Consider the following 27,265-nt stretch of genomic DNA (forward strand, 5'->3'; position numbering starts at 1 on the left):
TTTCTTAGGGAGTTCTTTGATGGCCTGTTGGATTTCTTTTTCTGATATGGGATTATTTAAGAAATCTATTTCTTCTTCTGTTAGTCTAGACAGTTTATATTTTTGCAAATATTCATCCATATCACCTAGATTGGCATATTTATTGCCATATAATTGGGCAAAGTAGTTTTTAATTATTGCCTTAATTTCCTCTTCATTGTAGGTGAGCTCCCCCTTTTCATCTATGATACTGTTAATTTGAATTTCTTCTCTCCATTTTTTAATTAGATTGACCAGTATTTTGTCTATTTTGTTTGTTTATTCAAAGTACCAGCTTCTAGTCTTATTTATTAGTTCAATAGTTCTATCACTTATGATTTTATTAATTTCTCCCTTAATTTTTAGAATCTCTAGTTTAGTTTTCTTCTGGGGGGTTTTAATTTGTTTGCTTTCAAGTTTTTTTATTTGCATTTCCAATTCATTGATATATGCCCTCCCTGATTTGTTAATATATGCACTCAGGGATATGAATTTTCCTCTAAGTACTGCTTTGGCTGCATCCCAAAGGATTTGAAAGGACATCTCACCATTGTCATTTTCCTCGATGAAATTATTAATTGTTTCTATGATTTGTTCTCTAACTAACCAATTTAGGAGTATCATATTATTTAATTTCCAATTAATTTTTGATTTGGTTTTCCATGTACCCTTACTGATCATTATTTTTATTGCCTTATGATCTGAAAAGGCTGCATTTATTATTTCTGCTTTTCTGCATTTGTATGCCATGTTTCTGTGACCTAGTGTATGGTCAATCTTTGTGAATGTGCCATGTGGTGCTGAGAAGATATATTCCTTTTTGTCCCTATTTATTTTCCTCCATATGTCTATTAACTCTAATTTTTCTAAGATTTCAATCACTTCTTTTACCTCTTTCTTATTTATTTTTTGATTTGATTTATCTAAATTTAATAGTGGTTGGTTCAGATCTCCCACTAATATGGTTTTACTTTCTATTTCCTCCTTCAATTCTCCTAGTTTCTCCATTAGAAATTTGGGTGCTATATTATTTGGTGCATACATGTTGATTAGTGATATTTCCCAATTATCTATAGTCCCTTTTAACAAAATATATTTACCTTCCCTATCCTTTTTAATCAGGTCTATTTTTGCTTTGGCTTTGTCAGATATCATGATTGCAACTCCTGCCTTCTTTCTATTAGTTGAGGCCCAGAAGGTCTTACTCCATCTTTTAATTCTGACCTTGTGAGTGTCTACCCACCTCATGTGTGCTGCTTGAAGACAACATATGGTAGGGTTTTGGATTCTAATCCCTTCTTCTATTCATCTACATTTTATGGGTGAGTTCATCCCATTCATGTTCAAAGTTATGATTGTCACTTGTGGACTTCCTGGCACTTTGATTTCCTCCCCTGATTCTGACCTTTCTTCTTTAACTATAACCTTTTAAGCCAGTGATTTACTTTAAAACAGTCCCCCTAGTCCCCTCCCTTGATATGTTTCCCTTTCTAACCCCTCCCTTTTTGTTCCCTTTCCCTCCCCCCTTTACTTCTCTCCCTTTTTTCGTTCCCTCCCTCCCTACCCCCCTTGGTTTTCCCTTCTCCCTTACCCTGTTGGATAAGATAGAATTCAAGATTTCAGTGGATCTAGATGCTCTTCCCTCTCAGAGTTGATTTCACTGAGAGTAAGGTTTAAGTAAAAACTCTCTTCCTCTCCTTCTTATAGGAGATTTCTTCCCCTCCCCTTCCCATGTGTATCTTTGTGTGAGAATGAGTATTCAATTTAGCTGTTGTTTTTTTTTCTATTTCTTCGAGTATATCTTAGTGCCATCAACGATTCCCCTCTCCTTTTTTCTTTATATCCCCCCTTTCTCCATATCATCTTGATGCCCCAAAATTTCCCTTTGCATGATTTTTCTTACTACTCTAATGATGCATACAATTTTTGAGTGTTACACATTACCTTTTCCCCACATATTAATGTATATAATTTGATATAAATGCAGTCCTTATAGAAGAGAGTTTGAATAAAAGAAAAAGATAACATTTTTCTCCTTTTCCCTTTCCTTCATATTTACCTTTTCAAGTTTCTCTTGTTCTTTGTGTTTGGATTTCAAACTTTCCATAGATCTCTGTTCTTTTCTTTACAAATACTTGGAAATCTTGTATTTTGTTGAATGCCCATACATTCCCCTGGAAGTATATAGTCAGTTTTGATGGATAGCTGATTCTTGGTTCAAGACCCAGCTCCCTTGTTTTTCTGAATATCATGTTCCATGCCTTACAGTCATTCAGAGTGGAAATTTCTATGTCCTGTCTGACCCTGATTGGTGTTCCTTTATATCTAAATTGTCTTTTTCTGGTTTCTTTTAGGTTTTTTTCTTTTACTTGGAAGTTTTGGAATTTGGCAATTACATTCCTGGGAGTTGTCTTTTGGGGATTTAGTGTAGAGGGTGTTCTGTGAACTCTTTCAATGCATATTTTGTCCCCTTGTTCTAGAATCTATGGGAAGTTTTCTTTGATGATATCATGTATTATGATATCAAGATTACTGTTTATTTCTGGCTTTTCTGGTAGACCAATGATTCTCCAATTATCTCTCCTTCCTCTGTTTTCCAGGTCTTTCACCTTGTCAGTGAGATATTTTATGTTATCTTCTAATTCTTTAGTCTTTTGACTTTGCTTTATTAATTCTTGCTCTTTTGCAAGATCATTATCTTCCAGTCGCCTGATTCTGACCTTTAAAGACTGGTTTTCCTTTTCAGTTTGGTCTGACCTGATTTTTGAGGCTTCAAGCTGTTTCTGCATTTGCATATTTTGGTCCCTCAGATTGCTGAGTTCTTTTTGCATTGTTTCCCATTTTTCCTGCCACAAGGCTTCCATCTTTTTCATATTTTCAATTTAAATTCTTCCAGAGTTTGTGGAGAATTTCCATTTCTTTTGGAAGGTTTTAGAGCATTTGTTTGTGTTTCCTCTTCTATCTCCTCTGTATTTTGTAATTTTGCTCCATAAATTGTGTCCAAAGTCACCCCCTTCTTCTTGATTTTCTTGGTGTTTGGAGGCTGTTGCACTTCTGCACTGTTTGCCATCTCTATGGTTTTTTCTTACCTTTCCAGTCAGAAATGTGAGTAAGGAGGACTGGCTCTCAGTGTATCTGTCTGATGATCCGAGGCTTTTGCCCCAGGCAAATTGTCGGTTCTCCACAGCTGAGCTGTCTTCCTGGGAAGCCCAGGGTCTGCCCTCCCCTGCCTGATGGTATTTCGAGTGTTACTGCTCTCAGTTCTCTCCAGATGCTTCTCTGTTGCCTTACTTCCATGCTCTGAGCCTGGCACAGCACTGTCCGCAAGGTACCCCAGTGCCTTTGCCAGCCCTGAGGTTCCTGACTTTTCGAAAGCCCTGCACTCTAGTTGGGGAGAGGTCCTGGCCTCCCTGAGCTCTGAGGACTCCTGATAGGATTAGGTTAAACTGGGTTGGTCTAGATGTGCCCTGAGGCAAAAACCTCCAGTGAGACTCTGATGGAAGGACCCAGCCAGGGGGTTAAAGGCTCCCCCCATCTCTCTCAGGCTGCTTCCCTACCGTCTGTGTTGGATGCCCCGGGACCGGCCCAGGTTGCTTTCAAGGTGGGCCCTTCAGAACAGCACCTTTGCTGGCCCTGAAGTTCCTGTCCTTTCAGAAGGCCCTGCACTCTAAGGGGGGAGGTGTCCTGGCCTCCCTTCTCTCTGAGGACCCCTGATGGGATTAGGTTCAGCTGGTTTGGTCTGGATGTGCCCTGAGGCAAAAACCTCCAGTGAGGCTCTGATGGAAGGACCCAGCCACAGGGCTTCAAGCTCCCCCCGTCTCTCTCAGGCTACTTCCCTGCTGTCTGTGTTGGACACCCCAAAACTGGCCAAGGTTGCTTTCAAGGTGCTCCCCTCAGAACAGCACCTTTTCCAGCCCTGAATTTCCAGCTGCTGCTGTGGGTTCAGTGCTCTGGGTTGGGGGTAGAGGTCCTGGGACCTTCCTTTTGCCTTCCCCTTAGACCCAAGTGTTCTAGGATTCTGGCTTTTGGGGGGCATACCTTTTGATTTGAGTCCAGAAGTATGATTCCCTGGCTGTATCCTGTTGTTAAGTTTGAATTACATTCCCCTAGGAGCATTCAGTTTGTGATCAGTAAGGAAGGGTTTTCAGAGGTCTAAACTTTTGCTCCTTCTAAGCCGCCATCTTGACTGGAAGTCGGTAATATTTTCTAGATACCCAGCTGAACTCCCCAACATTCTCCTCCAAAGATCTTTAAAATAATTCCTCAAATAAAATTTTGGAAAAGTAGAGCCAATAAAAGTTCAGAGGGAAACATCTTTGAGCCTAAGACAACTTTCAAGACCTGAAAGAGAAAAAAGTGGCACTAGTGTGGGTGCATGCTTGAAGTGTGGCAGGAACACCATCAGTAGGTCTTAGAGGGAACTTCTGAGTGATCTCAACCCAGATATAGTAAAGTAGAGGAGGAGGTCAGACAACTGGGCAGAAAGAGATTACAGAAGACCATTTGTTGGCACTTGGTGCAGCTGGCATTGACTGGAAACTTCATTGGTCATAAGCATTTTGGGGTCATAGTTCCAAGATGGATAAAAGAGCTAGCACTTGTGTCTGCATGGGACCAAGAGCCCTTCCTGGGTAAAGACCAAAGTATAGACCAGTAGGGCAGTGACCACCTTTCCCAGGAGAACACCACCTTGGAAGTATTGAAGACCCCCCAGAACTGGCTCTGAAAATAGCAGTACAAAAAATGTCTGAAGCTTGGAACAATGCCTCTCCACTCCAAGATGAGCAGATTCCAAATTTAATATAAAGTTCAAAGTAAAGAAATAGATTGAAAAAATAAACAACAACAATAAAACAATCACAAAAAGCTACTGTGGCAGCAGGGAAGACAGAGACAAATTCAGAAGGCAACAATGGTAATGATTCTGAGACTTGAAGATTCAATAAAACAAAGTCAAAAGAATAAAAAAATAGAATAAAATGTGAATTATCTCATTGGAATTATACTAACCTCAAAAAATAGATCAAGGAGAGAGAATTTAAGAAGTATTGAACTACCGGAAAGGAAAAAAAAAACCTAATACATCATATGTCAAGAAATTATAAAGGAAGGAAAGGATAAAAAGAGAAATAGGAGAAACAGGAAAATGGGATGAAGGGAAATGCAAAATGATTCTAACTGTGAATATGAATGAAAAGAGCTAATGCACAGAATGGAATAAAAAAGCAGAATATGTTGGGAATCAAATCCAACAATATATTGTATCCAAGAGGTACATTTAAGGCAGAAAGACACACATGGTTTAAATGAAGGGCTGGAGCATAATCCATTATGCTTCAGCTGAAGAAAAGAGGGTAAGGGCAGTAATCATAATCTCAGACAAAGCAAAAGCAAAAATAGACCTAAATGAAAGAGATAATCAGGGAAACTACAATTTGCTAAAAGGTATCATAGACAATGAAGTAACATCAAAATATTTTACAGCTTCATTTCTCAAATACGATCAAACCTCTGTATTCAGTGGATTCAGAACTCATCAAATTTGGTATTAAAGGTATTTTCATGAGAAAAAATTGTCACCATATTCAACGTTTGCTTGGCACTCAATGTGCTTGCTAGAACTTGTTGGTGTCATGATCTTGGGAAATGTATACCTGCTCCATCCAAAACAAAAGATCATGTATTAGTTCAAGAGCATAAAGAAGAGCTCAACCCTAAGTTGCTACAAAAACTTCAAAGGGAGAAGCAATAGCTAGTAGTGGGAGAGTTTTATTCAGATGAGGAGGAGGCAAAGAAGGATGTCTTCATTTCATTCATCAAGAAAATATGTGGTAGACTTCTGGGTTTAGATGGCTGCAGTGTAGAAGCAAGATTCTTCCTCTCCTCACCACCGACCAACATAAAGTGCCTCAAAAGGACAAAAAAAAAATCAGATGAGCGAAGGAGCTCTACTATAGGATGCAATCTTGAATGTAGGTGGGATTTGGGCATTTCCACACTATAAGGGGGTTAAATAACTCCCATCAAAATGCGAGCTGATCAACCCTCCCCCACTCCACCTATGGTACCAGAGTCAGAGCCAGCACCAGAATCAGGATGAGCACAGGGTAATCTCTAGGTTCTTGGAAACTGGCTGAAAATACCACAGACTTACCCCTGAGAGCAACAAGACAATGAACCCCAGGAGGCTGAAAAACACAAACCTTGGGTTCAGAGATAGAACAGAAAGGGGCAGCACACAGCAGAAGCCAAAGAGACATGAAAAATAGCCTCAGGGCAAATACTGCTCTATAGCTCAATACACAGAGAGCCTGCCCTCCTCACTTAGACTTCTGGCTGGGAAAAGAAGGAAAAACCCACAATGCAATGTCTAGCAACCCCAAGAAATGAAATCTTCAACCACCAAAAAGAATAAGAGAAAGGCATTGACCCTGGTTAATTTTTATAGAGAAAAAAATCCAGACTACAGAAGAGACAGCAAAGGATGACAAACAAGTAAACATATCCAAACCTTCCAAAAAAATGGAAATTGTTCATAAGCTCTTAAGGAGCTTAAATTTGAAATGATGAACCAAATGAGAAAAATAGAAGAAACTTGACCCCCCCCCAAAAAAAAGAGTGGGAAATAGTTCAAAAAGAAAATAACAGTTTAAAAGACAGAAACTCCCACTTGGAAAAAAAAAGCTCAGAAATCAAATGAAATGATAAGCAAATTGGAGATTAGAATTAAACAGCTAGAAGCCATGAGAAGCAGGATAGACTAAAACAAAAAGGAAAAGCAAATGATCATAGCTGAAAACCAGTCTTTAAAGACCAGAATTTGGCAAGTAGAAGCTAATGATCTCACAAGTCGCCAAGAATTTATAAAGCAAAGTAAAAAGAATGACAAAATACAAGAAAACATGAAATATATCACTGAGAAAATGGTTTTCTTGGAAAACAGGCCCAGGAGAGACAATTTAAGAATCATTGGCCTACCTGAAAACCTGGAAATAAACATAATCCTTTATATCATACTACAAGAAATTATCCAAGAAAACTGACCTGATGTTCTTCAATGAGAGGGCAAAATAGATGTTGAAAGAATCCATAGATCACCCTCTACATTAAATCCTCAAAAGACAACTCCCAGGAATGTAATTACCAAATTTAAGAGCTTCCAAGCTAAGGAGAAAATATTACAAGAAGCCAGAAAGAGGAAATTCAGATATCAAGGAGCACCAATCAGAATTACATAGGACCTGGCAGCCTCCACACTAAAGAAGCACAACGCTTGGAATATAATATTCAGAAAGGCAAGAGAATTGGGGCTACAACCAAAGATCACCTACCCATCAAAATTGACTATATACATCCAAGGGAAAGTGTGGGCATTCAACAAAATGGAAGATTTCCAAGTATTTGTAAAGAAAAGACCAGAACTAAACAGAAAGTTTGGTGTCCAAACACAAAAATCAAGAGAAACATGAAAAGGCAAATAAGAGAGGGGAAAGAAAAAAAATATTTTTAATTTTTTCTTTAAGGGATTTAATAAGGTCAAATTGTTTATATTCCTATATGGAAAACTGTTATTTATAACTCTCAAAAATTGTATTTACTATTATAATAGTTAGAAAAAATATTTATAGGTAGAGGTTGGGGTACTAAAGGTCTAAGATGATATGCAATGAAAAAAAGAAAAAGAAAATGCATGCAAAATGGTTAGAAGTGCAAAATTTTGTTGAAAAACAGCACCTTGACAAAGCTTTAACAAGCAGAATTATAAATCTGTTAAATCACCAGACCATTTCCCATTCTAGAGGAATTTTGAAATGTAGACAAAAACATCATTAAATAGGTCTCTTGCAAAGCTCACACCTAGTGAATCTCAGCCAAGGTTCAGTGCTGATAGGAACAGAAAAGAGTAAGAGAAAGAACTCCAGAAGAGCAGTTGCCCTCAGATATTTTGGAAGGAGGATCCTCGTCCAGAAAATAACATTTCTCCTCCCCACCATCCCCTTTGGACTATGAATTCATTTTAATACAGGTAAAGTTAAATTAACATTTTATTTAATCTAATTGTTGTTGTTGTTTAGGTTTATGCTTTATTATTTCTTTAATACATATTACTCCATTAATGCATATAAATACCTAATAAATCTGAATCTCCTGGATGTCTGGAATGGATTAATTCCATTCACATCACTCCTTACTGGAAAAATTCATTTTGTACTCAACCTTTTTGCTACTCAAAGTGTCTTCTGGAATGAATTGATGATAACTACCAAGGTCCATTGTATATAGGAAATTGAGTAAAATTTATAAAAATAAGAGCCATTTCCCAATTAATAAATGGTTACCAGGTTGTGAACAAGTAGTTTTCAGAAGAAATCTAAGCTTGGCAAATAGCTGTTGAAATGATCTTAGCAATCCTTTTCTATATTGGTTTGTCTAAAATGGAGAAAGGATACAATATATACAAGAAAATCAACATAATCAGAGCTCAAATTAGAACATGGAAATTTGACCTATAATTAGGAAAAAATATTCAAACTCCTTAAGTTAGCCTTCAGGAGCTACATTCCAATTCCAACCCACTTTTCCAATGTTAATTCAACACTCCTCTTCTTCATTCTGAGACCATGGAGTCACAATAAGATCAAATATTTAGAACTGAAAGGGAAACATAAAAGCTATTTTATTTAACTTCTTCATTTTATATTTGAGGAAACCAAGATTCACTGAATTGGATTGGATTGTCAGGTAACAGAGTAGTAAGTGGTATAACTAAGGTTTGAAGCCAGGTCCTCTGATACCAAATCTATCATTCTTTTCACTGCTCCAATATTTTTTTCTTTCAAATTCTAGTGAAACTATTACTGACAATTCACTGAGCTCATTCTATCCCACCTCCTGCTTTTGTGGATTAGAATAAGTTGTCTCTTATATTTCAAAGGCAATCCCTTTATAAAACTTATTTAAAATCTTCTCTTCCTTTAAAGTTGACTTTAAATGTCATTTCCTTCATGAAACCTTGGCCAATTCCTTCAGCTAAAAGTTATCATTTCCTCTCATTTCTGATAATTAGTTGGTAATTAATAAAATTATTGATTAATTGAATTCAGTCATTGAAATATGTATTAAGTGCCTATTTAAATATAATCTTTATAAACTATTTCATATTGGAAAGTGCATACACTAAGTACATACTTAAGGACTTTCTAAGTACATCTACCCTCCACCACCACCACCACCAACACACACACACACACACACACACACACACACACACACACACACACACACACACACGATGATTTTGTTTCTTCTTTGTCTATTCTTAGTCCCTCGAGTTCTCTTCCTTGTCTTATTGTTATAACTAGCATTTCTAACACTATGTTAAATAGTGATTATGATAATGGGTATCCCTATTTTTCCCTCTAATTTTATTCTCTAACATAAAAATGAGTTCTTGCTTTTAGATAGATATTATATATTATGTAAAATAAAGATTCATTTATTCCTACTGTAGAATATAATGATTTTTAATTAATTATTTAGTCTCATTAGGAGAAGAGTAGTTCAGCGTAAGACTTTGTGACTTTTGCGCCATCCCCTTTAAGTGGGGAAGACAGAGATATCTGTTGTGGGTCCTTTAAGGGGAGAGGCTAAAGGTCAAAGCAGAGGGAATTCTGGGCTCCATCTTCTCTGACACTCTTAGAGGACGAGGATGGGAGTAACTTTTTGATCTCTGGGTCTGAGAGGCAGTTAGTGACAGTTGAAGAAAAAGAAAAAGAAATTTTAAAAAAGAAGAAGGTTTTAGGGTGGGGAGATACTTTTGTTGGGAGCGGAGATAAATACTGAGATAAAAAAGAATGAGGTTACTGAAAAGAAGCTTTTCCCCTCTCGGCCACAGGGGGCGATAAAGAGAAGTTTTGTATCCCTGGACAGAGACCTGCCTTTTCTCTGTTACGGAAGAGAGAGGAACTGCTTTAACTCCCTCTCAAGAATTTACAATTTCTGTAAGTTATTTAGGTTGATTATATATTTTAAGTTCATCATTTTAGTGCTGGTTAATAAGTTAAATAAATAATAAGTTAAATTTTTAGACAGAAAGACTAGATCAGTACAGATTCACCTCTGTGAACAAGACACAGCTTTGTGAGGCTGGGGTTGGGGTTTTATTTAGAAATCTTAGTGTATGGGTTAAGAGATACATATCCTGTTTCTAAATCCTGCTTCCTCTCCCTGCTTCTCCTCAGAGAGATAATAAATTAGTTGTAATAGACTGCCTCATGCCTTCAATCTACAGTCTGCAATAGGTTAACCTTTGATAGTTATAGCGATTATTACAATTGGCTTCCTGTCTTCCATCAACCAAGCAGTTAACCCTGACAGTGTTCGTTTATCAATACAGCTGGGCAATCAAAGCTATCAATACTCAATACCAATGCAGTCCAATTATATTCATAACATTTATTATACCACCAGTAATTAGTTTAAAAACTGATAGCTTCAATTACTATAGTGCTTGACCTATACAAGATTTACTTTACCCATAACTACACTTTCTAGAGTTTTTAATAGAAATTAGTACTGGAAGACTTTATAGAACCTATTGATATAATCATAATTTTTATCATTTATATTATTAAACTAGTGTATTGTATTCATAGTTTTCCTTATGTTGAACCAAGTCTGTGTTTGTAATATAAACCTAGAGGTTCAAAGAATGTAATATTTCTGCTATACCGTGGTAACCTATTTATTAATATTTTAAAGATTTTCCATCAATATTCATTAGGGAATTGGTGTATAATTTCCTTTCTCACCATTATCACTCTGGTCTAGGTATCAATTTCGCAGACATATGAAAAAGAGAAATTTTGAGGCATCTTATTGTTGCTATAAGTTTACATAATATTGGAATCAATTATTCTTTGAATGTTTGATAGAATTCATATATCTATCTATATAACCCTAGGGTATTTTCTTTGGGAGCTAATTTATGACTTATTCAATTTCTTTTCTCTGATATTGCTACTTAAATAGTTATTTAACATCTTTTTTTTTCAGGCAGATAGAAGATAACAGTGACTAGACCATTGAACCTGGACTCAGAAAGATCTCAGTTCAAAAATGGCCTCAGACACCAGCTATATGGCCCTGGGCAAATCTCTTAATCTCTGTGTATCTCATTTTCTTCAACTGTAAAACCAGTATAATAACAGCACCTACTTTATAGGCTTGTTTTAAGGACTAAATGAATTGTAAAAATATAAAGCATAGTGCCTGGCACATAGTAGCCACTATAAAAATGTGTATTATCTTCCTGTTTCTCCTTTATTTTGTTAATCTGTTTTATATTTTTATAATTATTCATCCACTTCCTCTGTTCCTATCTGGTTAGCATGTAATTGAAAAAAATAGTTTTGACTAATTTACTTAATTTTACTTCTAAACTACAGCCAATTCTTGATTTTTTGATATGAGAAATTTTGTTTTCCTTTGTTTTCAAATCAAATTAGCTAACTGTTTTTCTATTTCATAAGTTTTTCTTCAAAAAGCCAGCTCCTGGTGTTATTTATGGATTCAGTATATTTTATTTCAATTTTGCAAATATTTTCTTTAATTTTCCAGGATTTCTATTTTGTTCCTTTGTTGAGGATTTTCATTTATTCTTCACATTGTTCAGTTATGCTCCTGACTAATTGACTTGTTCTTTCTCTCCTTTATTAATAAAGGTATTTCTTAGAAATATGAAATTTATTTTTATGTTTTGGCAACATCAAAATTCCAATGTATCTACCTACTTTCTGCACCAGAGAAGGCACCACTTGACAAAAAAAAAAAGCAACAGTATATAAAAACTATGTCCTTTGTATTTCTATTTATTAATTCTTTCTTTGGAAGTAGACATTCACAAGTTTTTCTTCAAACTTTAGTACTATAGCTATATATGTGTATATATGTTATATATGTAGAAGACACAGCTATTAGGGAAATTATGGTAATAGGAAATGCTAAATCCATAACACCAGGAAACCAACTAGGGGAAAGACTGCATCTTGCACTCCTCCCCTACCCTCCTTCCTGTTTCCCCTTCAACTGTCTTGAATGTCCTTCTCAGAAATGGTAAGTTTGATGTTTGCTGTAATAACTAACTCTCACAATTAAATCTTTCAACTAAGAGGTCTTTTATTCTTTTAAATAGAGGAGGAAGGTGAGGGGAAGGGGTGAGAGGAAAATAGGTCTCCCTAATTTTATAACTTATCCCTGTTGATTGATGATTCTAAGATATATTCAAATTCAGGAAATAATGTTTTCTTTCCCTAAGGGGAGATGTTGACAGCAAAGGCTGACGGGTTTCTTCTGAGCTAAACCCAAAAGTCTTCTCAGCACTCAGTCATATAGATAATCAGTAACCAAAGAGAGAGTTTGTTTTCCACCTTCTCTTCCAACAGCCAGAGAAGGAAGTGAAGTTCAAGCAGCTGGGCTTCCTAACTTCTCCCTCCAAGATTCCACTGGAACTCTGTCTCCATCTCATTTGATATGCGTTTTACCAAGTTCTAAGCTTCTTGCTTTTTCTGCAGATCCATTTTATCACTTCTCAAAATCTTTGTTTGCATACATGTATGTATGTATGTATGTATGTATATATATACATATATATATGTTGTTATCTTGGTTCTACTCGTTTTGTTTTTCATAATTTCAGATCTTCCCATTTTTTAATTAACCTTTTCATCATTTTTTATGGCAAAGTAGCATTCCATCACAATCACATACCACAACTTGTTTAGCCGTTCCCCAACTGATGGACATCCACTCAGTTTCCAGTTCTTTGTCACAACAAAAGGAGCTACTATAAATATTTTAGAAAATATAGGTTTTTTTTTTCTTTTTCCCTCATCTCTTGGGAAACAGACCCAACAGCAGTATTGCTAGGCCTAAGGGTATATGCAATTTTATAACTCATAACTTATAAGTTTTGATATTTATTTTTCCTTCCAATTTAATAATTTCTTTTCATTTTTAGATATTGTCCTATTTTATGCACACATGTTAAATATTTTGATACCATAATTTTGTGCATATATATTAAATATTCATTATTTGTGATGCCTTTAAGCATAATTTCCTGTTTATCTCTTTTTAATATCTCTTTAATATAGCTATATCTGAAATACTGATCTCCATCTTTCCTTTTTTAGTTCAGTTAAAGTATATTTGATTTTGCTCTAATCTCTCATTTTAACTCTGTGAATTTTTGTATCTTAAGCATTTCTTGTAAAGAACATATTGTAGGATTCTGTTTTCTAATTCATTCTGCTATCTCATTCCACTTTATAGTTGAGTTCACTACATTCATAAAGAACAACTTCCTTTCATAGACATCAAAGAACTTGACATTTAACCTCCAGTTAGAATATAAAAAAGTTTTATCATTTCCATTTTGAAGTGGGAAAACTGATGCAATAATAATTATATTGATTATAAAAACTTGGGTTTATATAGTGCTTTTCTTCCTAAGGAATCAGAAAACTACCATATCTCATCCTTCTGGTTCTCCTATAAATAATTGAAGGCTATATATCAAACAATTTCAAATTACTTGCTTCTTATTCTCAGACAAACCTGTGGTCACACTGGAATTAGAAACTTGATCTCCTAAGGATGGCATCCCTTGAGGTTCATCATAGGTAGTCATTCACCCTAAGGTCTCGTCATGCCTTTTGGCCTCTCTGTCATTCAGCGTTTACATGAGTAAGAACAGTTGCTTTATAGCTCTTTCTGTGATGGCAAAGAATTAGAAATTGAGGGGATGCCTATAAGTTGGGGAATGGCCAACAAGTTGTGGTACATGATTGTGATGGAATACCATTGGCTATAAGCAATGACAAGGTTGAAGAAATACCTGGGAAGACATATGAATTGGTGCAAAGTGAAGTGAGCAGAACCAGAAGAATATGATATACAATAACAGCAATATCATAACAAATGAACAACTGTGAAAGACTTAGCTACTCTGATCAATACACTGATCCAAGGTAATTCCAAAGAATCTATGATGAAAGATGTTACCTACCTCCAGAGAGAGAACTAATGAATTCTGAGTACAGATCGAAACATTATTTCTAACTTTATTTTTCTTGCATTTTTGCAACATGGCTAATATAGAAATATATTTTACATGACTTCCCACATATAATTGATATCATATTGCTTGAGTTCTCAATGGATGAGGAAGGCAGGATAGAATTTGTAACTCAAATTTTAAAAAAGTTAATGTAAAAAGAGCAGCTGCTTTGATACGGATAAGGATTCCATATCCCTTTCCACAGAGTAAGAACTCTTCCAGAATTAGTTGCTCATACACTGAAACAAAGATGGGTAATTTGCTAGACTTCCCTGGAGGGTAAATGCCAATGGTTTAAAAAATTGATTGGAGAAATTTTACTCATCCTTGGACAAAAATTGGTTTGAGTAAATTAAGGCCCTGACACACAACCATAGAGAAATTATTCCTTGTGGTTTTGGGGCCTCGATATCTTAAATTGTAAGTGAAGTGGTTTGTGGGAAATTTAAATAAGACTAATGGATAATATGGAAACTGACAGATCCTACTCAGAGAGAAATTATACATCTAGAATTTGGTCAAAATGAGTGTGTCCCTCTTTGCTCTTAATAATGGATTCTCAAATAAGCCACTTAAGCTGGTTTTTTTCCCATTCTCATTCATCTCTTTTAACCATTTCTTTGGCTTTTCACATATTCTTTTTATTTCTTTCTTTCTCCATTTTCATTCATTTTTCCATTCTAGTTCAACTCCGTCACCCATTTTCAATAGGACTTTGGTTGTCACATCCCCAATATGGATCTCAGTTTCTTCCACTCTTATATGGGGTAGGGGAATCAGTTAGATGTCCTCTAATGTTCCTTCCAATTCTATGATTCTAAACTATTCTGTTTCTGTCTGTGCTATTTTATCTTAATCTATTCTGTTCTCTCTTTGCTTTTTATCCTGGTTCCTTTTTGTCTCTTTCCTCCATCTCTTGCCCTTCTGTACTGCCAATATATTGTTTACAAGTTGAGCAAGTTCCTTTACTGCTCTGAATTTCCATTTCTTCCTGTGTGAAAAGGGTGTAAAAGCAGATGTGCCCTTAAACTTCTCATCAGTGCAGAGCTACATGACACTCCTGTTTAGAAGAAGGAAGCAAAGAATTGCCTTCATCATTCCCCCTGGGAAGCTTCAACCTTTGGGACATTTCAAACTGACATGAAAGAATTGTAAAAAGGTCACTTAACAGCTATTTTTGTTCAGTGTGGGTTTTCACCAGGCTTTTCTCTTTGTACCAAGTGAAATTTCCTGTTGAAGGATTCTAGCCTATCTGTCACATCTTCAGTAGGATGAAGGACACAACATAGGGGCCTCTTATTGAATAATGGAGACCTACTTGTAACCTTCTAGGATATTATATGTCAGACTAAGCTACTGGGACTTCTTCCTTTTAAACAGCCCACTTTTTTGGATGTGCCTTTTCCAGACCAATGTTACTGCTTTATTTGATGATCACTAGATCGGGAAAATATCTCTGAATGCTAGGTATTGAGTATGAACATGGTGTGGTTCTCGGACACTATTTGACAACACTTGTTGATCTTAGGTCCCTTGAAAGAAGTTTTTAGAAAGAAGAATGGGGCATGGTTTGGTGAAAAGAGTATTGGACTTGAAGGTTAAAAAAAAACTGGGTTACATCTTCTCAGCCAATAACATATCTTTTAATTCCAATTAACTTCAAAGTGACTAAGCACTTCCTTTAAAAAATCTGGATATTTTATTTCACTAATGTAAAGAACTCCTAGCATGGAAACTACGTTGAATGCAGACTATCCATCAAGCTGTAATTTCTGGCTTTGTTGCCTGGGGCATAGGGAGGTTCACTTACTCATCCATACACAGTCAGTATAGGTCAGTTATGAGCCCATGGCTTTCTGACTTCAAAGCTTCCCTTTATCCAGTATACCAGACTGCCCATCATTAAATTCCTAAAGTCTTAATGCAGATTTGAGCTTTAATAGTTCAAATAATTTTGATAGCCGTTAAAGTGGTTTTAATAGTTTAAACTACATTAAGACTTTGGAGACACCCTGACCAATGGGTAAACTGTGATGGGAGCTGAGGGAAATGCAAAGTTTAGATAAGATAATCTTTAACTTTACCATCACCACCATAACTTACATTTATTTAGGGCATTATGGTTTGCAAAACATTTTACAGTACTATAGGTACTATTACCCCCATTTTACAGATGAGTGAATTAAGGCTCATAGAAGTTAAGTTTTGATGACAGTCATAAAGCTGTAAGGGTATTCTGTTATTGTTGTTCAGACATTTTAGTTATATCTGACTCTTCATGACTTCATCTGGAGATTTCTTGTCAAATATACTGGACTAATTTTTCATTTCCTTTTCCAGCTCATTTTTATATATGAAGAAACTTTCCCAAGGTTACACAACCACTAAGTGTCTGAGGCTGAATTTGAACTCATGAAGATGAATTTTCCTAAGTCCAAGTCCAGTGCCCTATCCATTGTTCCACTTAGCTATTTCAAGGTTATTCTAATATGGGATAAAATATGTACATGCTATACATAGATAACTATACTTGGGCACTTTTATGGATCCATAATCTCATCAATATAAGTATTCCCTTTGCTGGTATTAATTAAAAAATGTATACAGCTCATCTTGTCTAATTCTCATTGTCTTTTCATAAATCCTCTACAGGAGATGCATCCAATAAGCTTGATGTCTTCTTCTACTTTGTTAATTTTCACAGACAATAATAAAATAAAATCATAAAACGTGAAGACAGTTTGTAGCACCTACCCTGGCATAGCCCCAACATCTGCTTAGACTCATAGTTCACATCACGACAAGACAGCTGCTATCTCAGATTTCAGGGTACTCTGGGGGGAACTACACTATAGCTCATGAGTTAGTGTGTTTCCCATTAACTTTCAGTCAATAAACATGATTAATCCACATCAAAGGCATTTATTAAGGTGGCAAAATAAAAATAGTAGCTATAAAATATTCTACCCCCAAAACCTGGGGTGTACTCTGACAAACACATGGCTTCCATGGGAAGGGTGGGTCTAAACTCAGAGCACACTGGTAGTGAGACATGTAGGAAACACACATGACAAAGGTTACTCACTACTTTGTACTATAGAGCCTAGAAGTCCTTTCACTCTTAGTTGAATAATTCCTGGGTACAGAATCTTTATTAAGTGGGTTCCCATAATCTGTTCCTTTCTACAGTTTAATTTTTGATTGCTAAGGGTAACTGTCTTTGGTGAACATTTTCTGTTTCACCATAAATGGAGAATCCTTTGATGGCCTCTGCATTTTTTTTTTGCTCCATTATATGTCTGGCCTGGATCGTCTTCTCTTTCAACACTGTATTTTCTGGTAAGCTCATCAATTCCCTTGGATTTAATTATCTCTGTGCTATTGACTCACAAACCTATATATCCAGGCTGAGTCTCCCTTCTAGGAGGACTATAGTCTCATGTTACCAATTGCTTATTGGACTTTTCAATATGAATATCCCATATACATCTTAAATTCAACATACTTGAAACTTTACTTCTACTAAATGTCCCTATTTCTATTGAAGGCATCACCATTATCCAGTCTCCCAGGTTCAAAACTGGACTCTTACCATAGCTTAATTGGTCTTCTTCCTCAAAACTCTCTTTACTACAATCCATCTTCCATATAGTTGTCAAAAGGATTTTCTCAAGTAGAAATCTGACCCCATCACTCTGTAAACTCCAATGACTCTTTATCCCCCTAAGATAAAATATAAATTCCCCTGGCCTTCAAAGCATTTATAACCTGGATCCAATTTATCTTTCCAGCCTCATTATATAATACCCCACTTCCTGCACTTTATGGTCCAGCCAAACTCACTTTCATTCTGTTCTTCATACATAGTACTCTATATCACATTTCTATGCCTTTGCCCTGGATGTCCCCTATGCCTGGAATATACTTTGTCCTCGCTTGTAGTACCTCTGTCTTTCTTCAATGTGCAATTCAAGCACCATTCTTTATGAAGGTTTTCATAATCCCTTTGACTATTAGTGTACACTCTCTCAAATTTCCTTGCATTTAAATATTTGATATTTATTTGATACAAACACATATGTTCATGTGCATACTACCATCAATAGAATTGTAAGCCTCTTGAGAGGAATGACTATTTAATTTTTTCCCTTATATTCTGTTGTAGGAAATACAGGATGAGCCTTTTGTTACAAATCAGGAACAATCTAAAAGCAAGAAATCCTATAAAGCAGGAAATCCTTCAGAGCAGAAACATTCTGGAACTCTGAAAAGGAGACAGGTAGTTTTTCCTGCTCTGGAGGAGACTCTCTCTCTGGAGAACAGTTGGGAAACTGCTCTCTAAGAAGGAAATTTTGAAGCTGCCAGGAGACTGGACTTTTCTTCAATCAAGTCATCTTTAAAAAAAGTGGTAGAGATAGTGGTTAACATTACACTGGTTGACAGTATGTGTTAAACCCTCACTCCCCTTTTGATCCTGTGTGATCCTATATGCTGCTGATCTCTACTGGGATTTCTCCAGACCCATCAGCAAGAGAACATCAGTTGTGAGACTCCTTTGGCCTTGTTCCTATTCATACAAGCCCTCCCTTAATCTTAAATACTAATTAAGAAATTAATTAGAGTAGCATAGAAAGTTGTTAGTGGGGTTAGAACTGACTTTGAAGTTTTAAGTTTAGATCTCCCCAATCCCCTTCCTTTCCTTCCCTTAGCTTAATAATTAATTAATTAATTAATTATAAGTTATTTATTTAAGGGTCTATTATTCTACTCACCTATTTCAATTGGTGAGGCAGTGGGTCAAATCTACAAAAAGTGGCTTAGGCCAGAGTAGCTCAGAGAGATCTGTAGGCCTGGCAGTTGGAAGATCTTGCAACATTCTATTTTGCTTCCCAGCACCTGGTTGCTCTCCATGGTCCTGGAACATAGAATACTGACTTTTGATTGACCCTAGAGAGGATTTAAAAGTTAAAGGGTAAAAGCCTGTGTTTTAGGGGGGAAATTTTTTTTAGCTTTTTTATTTTCTTTTTTATTGACATTTACTATTGGGAATCAAGGTGCATACTAACAACATGTATCCTATCGTATATAACAACTTTATTTATACATTTGGCATCATGTCAGGAGACATGATAAATGCTATTTTCCTCTTTTTCTGGGTCTGTTTCATGTAAATCTCTTATGGGATTTTCACCCTTTTTCCTCAATTGTGTTATATGATACTAGGTTATGGATGGATAGAACCGGTTATGTCATTAACTCTAAGAACAATTTTTTCCTATGTATCTTTACTATGCTTATATTTGATGGTGTTATACAAATTCAGATTTGGTTTTTAGAATTGGTAATAAAATAAGAGCAATTGTGCAATAATAACTAAGGATTCAGAAATGAAACATGCTAATGTTAATGAAGGAAAAAATTAAATCAATGGAACAATGTATGAAGGATGGAATGATTCTAAATAATGGTGTTAAGCATGATTTATAGGAAAATGTTATTGATAAGGAAATTAATGAAGGAAATGTTTTTTAAATAGCTATCCGATCCAGATTAGACAGAGAAAATGCGGAATTTAATAACACCTGGGCTACCTTGTTCCCTCTCAGAGATATACTAGTTATCACCTAGGATGAAGTGTTTAAAATTAAGACATATAAGTTATTCACTCCTGAGGATTTAGAAGCATAGAAACTCTCATTTTTGTTGGGGGGTTTTTTATGAACCTAATAAAGTAATAAAGGAATTTTGGAGGGCAATTAACATCTTTGAACTGGACTAAGCTGATTTTTTCTTACTAATGGAGGAATTACTTACTAAGAGAGAGTGGAATCAATTTATTGAAGAGACCCCATGGCCTTAGGATTTTGAGGACATGGATATGAATTTCATTACTAATTATAGGCAAATGAAACAGGCAAGGAGATCAATAATTGAAGTAATGAAAAGGCACTCTAGGTGTCCCAATGCGTGGTCATATTTTGAAAGCATAAGACAAGAGCAGGATAAAACACTAACTAGTTTCTTAGATAGAATAAAGACACAGCTGAATTAAATTTAGGACTCGATGTGTTGGCAGAAGACACCATTGCCTACATCAAAAGATTATTTGTTAAAAAAGCCTGTCCCAAGATAAAGCAATTTTTAAGAACAATTGCCCAGACTGGGAAGAGCTAAGTTTGGAAGAGTTAAAAAGAAAAGCTACTTATTTATGTTTAGATAATGAGGATAGGTCATATTAAGACAAAGATACAGTAATTGAAGATTTGAGAAAGAAATTAAGGGATGCTGAGAATAAAGCCAGGGATAGTGAGATCAAAGAGATAAAAGCAGTGGCAGCACTTAGATCTGTGCAACCAAAAAATCAATACAGACCAAGAAAAAGATCAGGCATTCCAAGGTGTTTGTTATGAAATCCTGTAGGGCATTTTTTAAGAGACTGTAGATTCAGAGGGCAATTTTCTAGGCAAATTAATGGGAATAACGGATACAAATGGTAATATAATAATAGATAGAATAATAATACTTGGAATAACAACAATAATTATCAGAGGAGAAATAATAGTAATAATTGTCAAAATGCTTGCTATCAAGGAGCTCAAGTGTCTGATTTAAACACAATGCAAGAGTGGGTAAAATCAGAAGCGAGACCTAAGTACAGCCAAGTGGTTAGTAGACATATGGGTGATCAGAACAAAGGGGCATGTTCATTATGAAGGTGTACCTGAAGTTCTCAACTATTTTAAGAATCAAGGGGAAATGGGTTGGAAATAAATGGAATTGAATGTAATGCAGATAAGGTTAATGAATTTATAAATAATGTTATTGAAGCAAAGAATAATATAATTAGTGTTAATAAGTGTAAGGGGGAAACAGAGTTAATTATATGAAAAGGTTTGCCTGGATTATATTTAGAATAGGGTCACCAGGAATTTAATTTATTCTAAAGAGATTTATTTACAATTTATTTACAAAATATAGAAAGAGTGAAGTAAGAAAATCAGAGAGAAGATAGGGTAAGATATCTAGCCTAAATACTAAGTAATTTACTCCTGGCCCCTGGCTCAACCTGGGCAGGGAGAGTTAGTCCTTAGTGACCTTAGCAAAGCCAAGGACCTGGGGAAGTCTCTCTCAAGAGGTAGGTCTCTCATGAGGCTAGTTTTTTTCAGAAAATCCAGGAAAGGAGTCAGCCTTTTCACTCACCATATGTCAGTCCAAAGGAAGAGATTTAAGAGCAACCTCACCAGAAACAGGGTCTCAGGTCCAGTCAGCAGATTATTCTCCAGTCTCAACTCCAAAGAAAGAATAAATCACTCACTCTCACAGGAAGTTGTCATTCCTTTTAAAGACACTTTCTTTTGCTTCACTTCCTGTGCCTTCCTCCACTTTTTACATGGACAAATCATAGTCTAAAGCCTTGCTTAGGACTTCCCAGGAGGCAGTCAGTCAATTCTGATTCATCACCCATGATTGTACATGTGGGTCACAGACCTTCCCATTAAATGATTAAGTGGGATGTTTATACTTTTGGATGATTAAATCTAAAAATGGGCAGGGGTTACAATTTAATCTTTGCAATCAGGGGAGAGTTAATTAATTTCATTTTCAAAATAAGGGTAGTGTTAAATTTAATCTTCACATACGTGTGAGGAAAAAGAAAAAAAATTTAAACCTTTACCATCCATCTTGGAGTCAATACTGTGTATTGGCTTCAAGGCAAAAGAGTGGTAAGGGCTAGGCAATGGGGATCAAGTGACTTGCCCATGGTCACACAGCTAGGAAGTGGCTGAGGCCAGATTTGAACCTAGGACCTCCCGTCTCTAGGCCTGGTTCTCAATCCACTGAGCTACCCAGCTACCCCTGAAAAAGAAAATTTTAATGTAAAATTAGTTGAAAATTCTAATGATTTTGAAATAATGGAAAATAGTGAAGAATATAAATTGGATAAAGATAATGTGATTGTAAATGAGAACAATGATACCAAAGTAGAGATTATAAAGACCAATGAGAGTAGTGAAAAAGTTGATGATGGTGTTAAAGAAGTGAAATCCTGGGAATACTATGCAATTCAAGCAAATGTAAATTTGGATGGACAGGAAATGACTCAGCTTTGTACTGATGTTATTGTGTTGGAAACATTTCACCCACCAAATAGTACAGAACCATATTGTCTAGAACTATTGGAGACCAGATTTATGACCTTCTGGTTGATACTGGAGCCAGTAAATCAGTTTTGCAGAGTTTTCCTATGAATTGTAGAGCTGTTGGTAAAATGGAAGTAATAGGTGCTACTGGAATTACAACCAAAAATGATTACTTTAGGTCCATTATCTGTGAAGCATGCATTTCTTTGTATGCCAGAATGTCCAATGAATCTTTTAGGAAGAGATTTATTATGTAAACTAAGGGCAAAAATCCAATGTACTGAAACTGGTGATATCTCATTACATCTACCAGAAGAATCTCTGGAAGCTTTTCCATTGCTGTTCTTAGATTCACTCAGTATAGAGGGTAACTTAGATTCAATCTATCCAATACCTGAGGATATCCCTAAAGATCTTTGGTCAAAGTCTTCCACACATGTAGGTCTATTGAAATCAGTTACTCCAGTCAGGGTGAAGACTTAGGAAGCACAAGTTCCTTGTGTACCTCAATATCCCATGACTAAAAAAGCAATTGAGGGTATAAGATCAATCATTAAATCTCTAATACAACAAGGGATCACACTACCTTGCTTCTCAGAATTTAATACTCCTATTCTCCCAATCAAAAAGCCAAAGTTAGATAAAAATGACAAATGTATATATCATTTCATCCAGGTTTTAAGGGAAGTCAATGATTATGTAATCAAAACTCATCCTGTTGTACCAAGACCAGCTACTATAATTTCTTCCATTCCAAGTCAGGCAAGATATTTCACTGTGGTAAATTTATGCTCAGTTTTTTGCTCAATTCCAATTCATGGGGATTCTCAAAAGATCTTTGCTTTTACTTGGGAAAAAACATAGTGGATGTGGACTTGCTTGCCTCACTGACTCACCTAGCCAATTTTCACAAATTCTGAAGAGATCTGAAAATTATAACATTCAGAGAAAGTAAATTGGTGCATTTTGTGGATGATATTCTTCTTGCATATCCAAATGCAAGAGTGTGTCTTAGAGATAGCAAGATTCTTTTGTTAGAATTATATAAGCATGGGCATAAAAACTCCAAGGCAAAATTACAATGTGTTCTGCCAAGAGTGCAACATCTAAGTTATGTGTTATCAGAGGATCCAAGAAGTATCACACAGAAAAGAATAACAGTATCCAGAAAATGGATGCTCCTAAGACCAAAAAGCAACTCAGAGCTCTTCTTGGAACTGTAGACAATGGATACCTGGATATAGTGAACTAACAAAATGTCTAACAGATTTAACCAATAATACAGAACCAGCACCTCTGAAACTAAAGCCTGAACATCTGCAAGCCTTAAGTAAGCTTAAAGAAGACATTTTATCTGCTCCAGCTTTGAGTATCCCAGACTATACAAAACTATTCCAACTATTTATTAATGAGACTAAAGGTATTGCTTCTGGGGTACTGACACAGACTTTAGGACAAAGTTATCATCCAATTGGATATTATGATAGTTGTCAGCTTGATCCAACAATTGCAGGTACAGTTCCTTGTCTAAGGGGTGTAGCAGCTGCTTGAGTGCTAGTTCAAAAGTCAGCAGATTTAGTTTTGGGATGTCCATTGACTATATATTGTTCACATCAAATAGAAGCACTAATGAGGAAATTTCATACTCAAGCTTATTCAAATCAATGAATTTCTAAATATAAAATTATTCTCCTGGATAGTGAGAACATCCAGTTGAGGATGTGTAGTATATTAAATCCAGCTACGCTTCTTCTTGATTTGCCAAAGAATGGTGAACCACTACATGAGTGTGTAGAAGTACTAGATCTAGTGGATATGCCTAGGATGGATTTGAAAAACACTGCTATTGAAAATCCAGTCTTGGTATTATTCACAAATGGTTCTTCATATGTGTGTGATAGAATTTGATGTACTGGTACTGCAGTGGTCACAGAATTTGAGACACTGTGGTATGGCTCATTACCTAGTAACCTTTGTGCTCAAGGAGCAGAGTGGTGGCATCAAAGCAAGCATGTCTTCTAGCTGATGGTAAAAGTGCTAATATTTTTACAGACTCGCAGTATGCATTTTCAGTTTGTCATACAACAAGAAAGATCTAGAAAACAATGAGGTTTTATTACTACATCAGGAAAACCAATTGCACATGCAGAAATAATAACTGAGTTGTTGGATGCTATCCAAAAACCTAAATAGCTAGCAGTGATCCATTGTAGAAGTCATACTTATGGCAGAGATTCAGTTTCTAAAGGAAATCATAGAGATGATATAACTGCTAAGTTTGCAGTCCAGAATGACCCAGTGTATGTAATGAATTTGTCAACTACTGAGTCTGATGATTTAGAAAGAGCTCATGTAGACTCAGAAATTCATAAGTGGAAGGAGAAATTTGGAGCAAGGAAAGAACATGGAATATGCATTATAGACACTGGAAAACCACTGTTACCAAAAGATTTATATACCTATTTCTGTCAAGCCATTCACACAAAAGGTCATTTTGGTACTCAAGCTGTAGTAGACTCTGTAAAAAGGCAATGGGTAACACTGGGAATAAGTACTGTTGCAAATAAGATCTGGACTAGTTGTTCTATTAGCCAAAAATTCAATCAAGTTGCATTCAGAAAGAAAGTTTTGGTTGGTAGACCTTTGGCATATTGTCCATTTGACCATTTGCAAATACAAAGGCATGCCAAAAACTGGAAGATACAAGTTTTGTCTTGTAATTTTAGATAGATTAACAAAATGGTCTGAAGCTTTTCCATCAAATACTAATACAACTAGGTTTATAGTGAAAGTGTTGCTTAAAGAAATTGTTCCTAGGTTTGGTGTACCAATTACCATAGATTCTGATAAAGGATCTCATTTTACATGAGATATTCTGAAAAGAGTCTATGAGAATCTAGGAATAACACCTACATATCATGTTCCTTATCATGCACAAAGTTCAGGTCAAGTGGAGCATGTGAATAGGGAACTCAAAATAATGGTGCGGAAAATTTGTTCTGAAACTCATCTAAAATGGCCAGATATTCTTCCCATAGCTTTGTTTTACCTACATACAAGACAAAGAGAAGACTTACATATATCATCTTATGAAATGCTCTTTGGACATGCTCCATTGCAGGCAAAAACTTGTAAGGCTGTTCATACATCTCTCTCCTAGGAGATTGTCAACTTGTTTCATATTTAAGTGCATTACAACAAAGACTTAAAGAACTGCATGATATGCGAGTATTGATTCAATCTGGTCCTTTGGATTATTCTCTTCATAATTTTCAACCAGGTGATATGGTGTATGTGAAATTTTTTCAAAATCATCAGCAACACAAGGGAGTTGAGTAGGTCCTTATAAAATTGTGTTTGTTTCACCATCTTCAGTGAAAGTAGCAGGAAGAGATTCATGGTATCATTGCTCACATATTAAATTAGCTCATGGAATTGATAATGAAAATATAGAAATTGTTGAAGAAGAAAATGAAGAGGAGTTCATGGAAAGCTGAGATTCATTAGTCAAATAGAGTCTGCAGTCAGAAATATCAGTAAGGAGACGACCATTCCAGTGGAAGAGGACATTTGGATGGAAAGAGGACATTGCAGTTGAAGAGGATTCAGAAAACTGATGGACATTGTACAAAGACTGAAAGACTTATAAATATTAAGCATATAAAGACTTTGAAGAGAATTTTCAATGAAGAGGATCAAGTGATTAATAGACTAATGGTTTTAAGGAATTTGGGTAATGTAATATGACATAACATAACATATATTCATAAGCATTCAGAAATACATATTACTACCATGGATTTTGGAGAGGAAGAATTCTTCAAACAAGATGAGAAGAAGAAAAATATGAAGTTTTGGTATGTATATTGCATGCAACAGTAATAAAACAGTGACACTGACATAACACTAACATAACAAGATAGCATGAATAACAACATAACAAGCACATATACACAAAAACATAAACATGGTTATGTTGAATGAGTGAAACAATGTATAGTTAGGTACTAACAATGTTATAATTAGTTATAAAGTAGTTAGTTACTAACAAAGAAGAGTTAACTACTTAGTATAGGATACCATACTATACTATGTAAATAGATCATATTTGCTAAATTTTTAACATAGAATAGGATTATGTTTAATTTTCATCTCTTGTTAAATGTATTTTGCACAAGTAAGTTTGATGGCTTGGTTTAATTTTTTTGTAAAACTTTTGCAATGTTGTGTTCAACAATATTGTGTATTTTTCAAAATTTTTGTCTATTTGCTGTTTATGCATTGCAATAGTAATAGAATTTTCTGTATTAGTTGATAAGAGTAGTAGTTTATGATTTTAATGTCTTGCTTGGAATTTGTGTTTCTATTTTGATTTTGATGTTATTTGCTTGTTTTGCTTTTGCATATGTTTGATCTATATTTTGAATATTGTAATTGTGCATTGTATACTTTCCTTTTTCCTTTCCTTAATTAAAATCCGTAGAATAGGATAGTATTAGATAGGATAAGATAGATGAGGTTAGGTTGTTTATTATTTTGGCTAGAAATTTTAGTTTAAGGAAAATATAAGTTTGTTAATGCACAGATGCCAAAATAGTATTTTCAACACAATTTAGGCTTTGTGCAATATTTTCTATTGTAGGAAATATAGGATTAGCCTTTTGCTACAAAGCAGGAAAAAACTAAAAGCAGGAAATTCTATAAAGCAGGAAATCCTTCAAAACAGAAATATTCTGGAACTCTGAAAAGGAGACAGGCAGTTTTTCCTGCTCTGGAGGAGACTCTCTGAAGAAGGAGATTTTGAAGCTGCCAGGAGACTAGACTTTTCTTCAATCGAGTCATCTTAAAAAAAAGTGGTAGAGATAGTGGTTAACATCACACCAGTGGATAGTGTGTGTTAAACCCTCACTCCCCTTTTGATCCTGTGTGGTCCTGTATGCCGCTCTACTGAGATTTCTCCAGACCATCAGCAAGAGAACATCAGTTG

The 27,265-nt window shown here is 35.5% G+C and overlaps 1 long non-coding RNA gene across 1 annotated transcript; it reads left to right on the forward strand.

The window, feature by feature from the left end:
• The first annotated feature begins 9,509 nt into the window (after positions 1-9,509).
• Positions 9,510-26,461, forward strand: LOC103096719 (uncharacterized). Its single transcript, XR_459095.2, has 3 exons — positions 9,510-10,019; positions 11,074-17,476; positions 18,303-26,461. It is a non-coding gene; the product is annotated as an uncharacterized LOC103096719 (long non-coding RNA).
• The last annotated feature ends 804 nt before the right edge of the window (positions 26,462-27,265 follow it).

This window comes from Monodelphis domestica, chromosome 1 (genome assembly GCF_027887165.1).
Source record: "Monodelphis domestica isolate mMonDom1 chromosome 1, mMonDom1.pri, whole genome shotgun sequence".
Taxonomy (NCBI): domain Eukaryota; kingdom Metazoa; phylum Chordata; class Mammalia; order Didelphimorphia; family Didelphidae; genus Monodelphis; species Monodelphis domestica.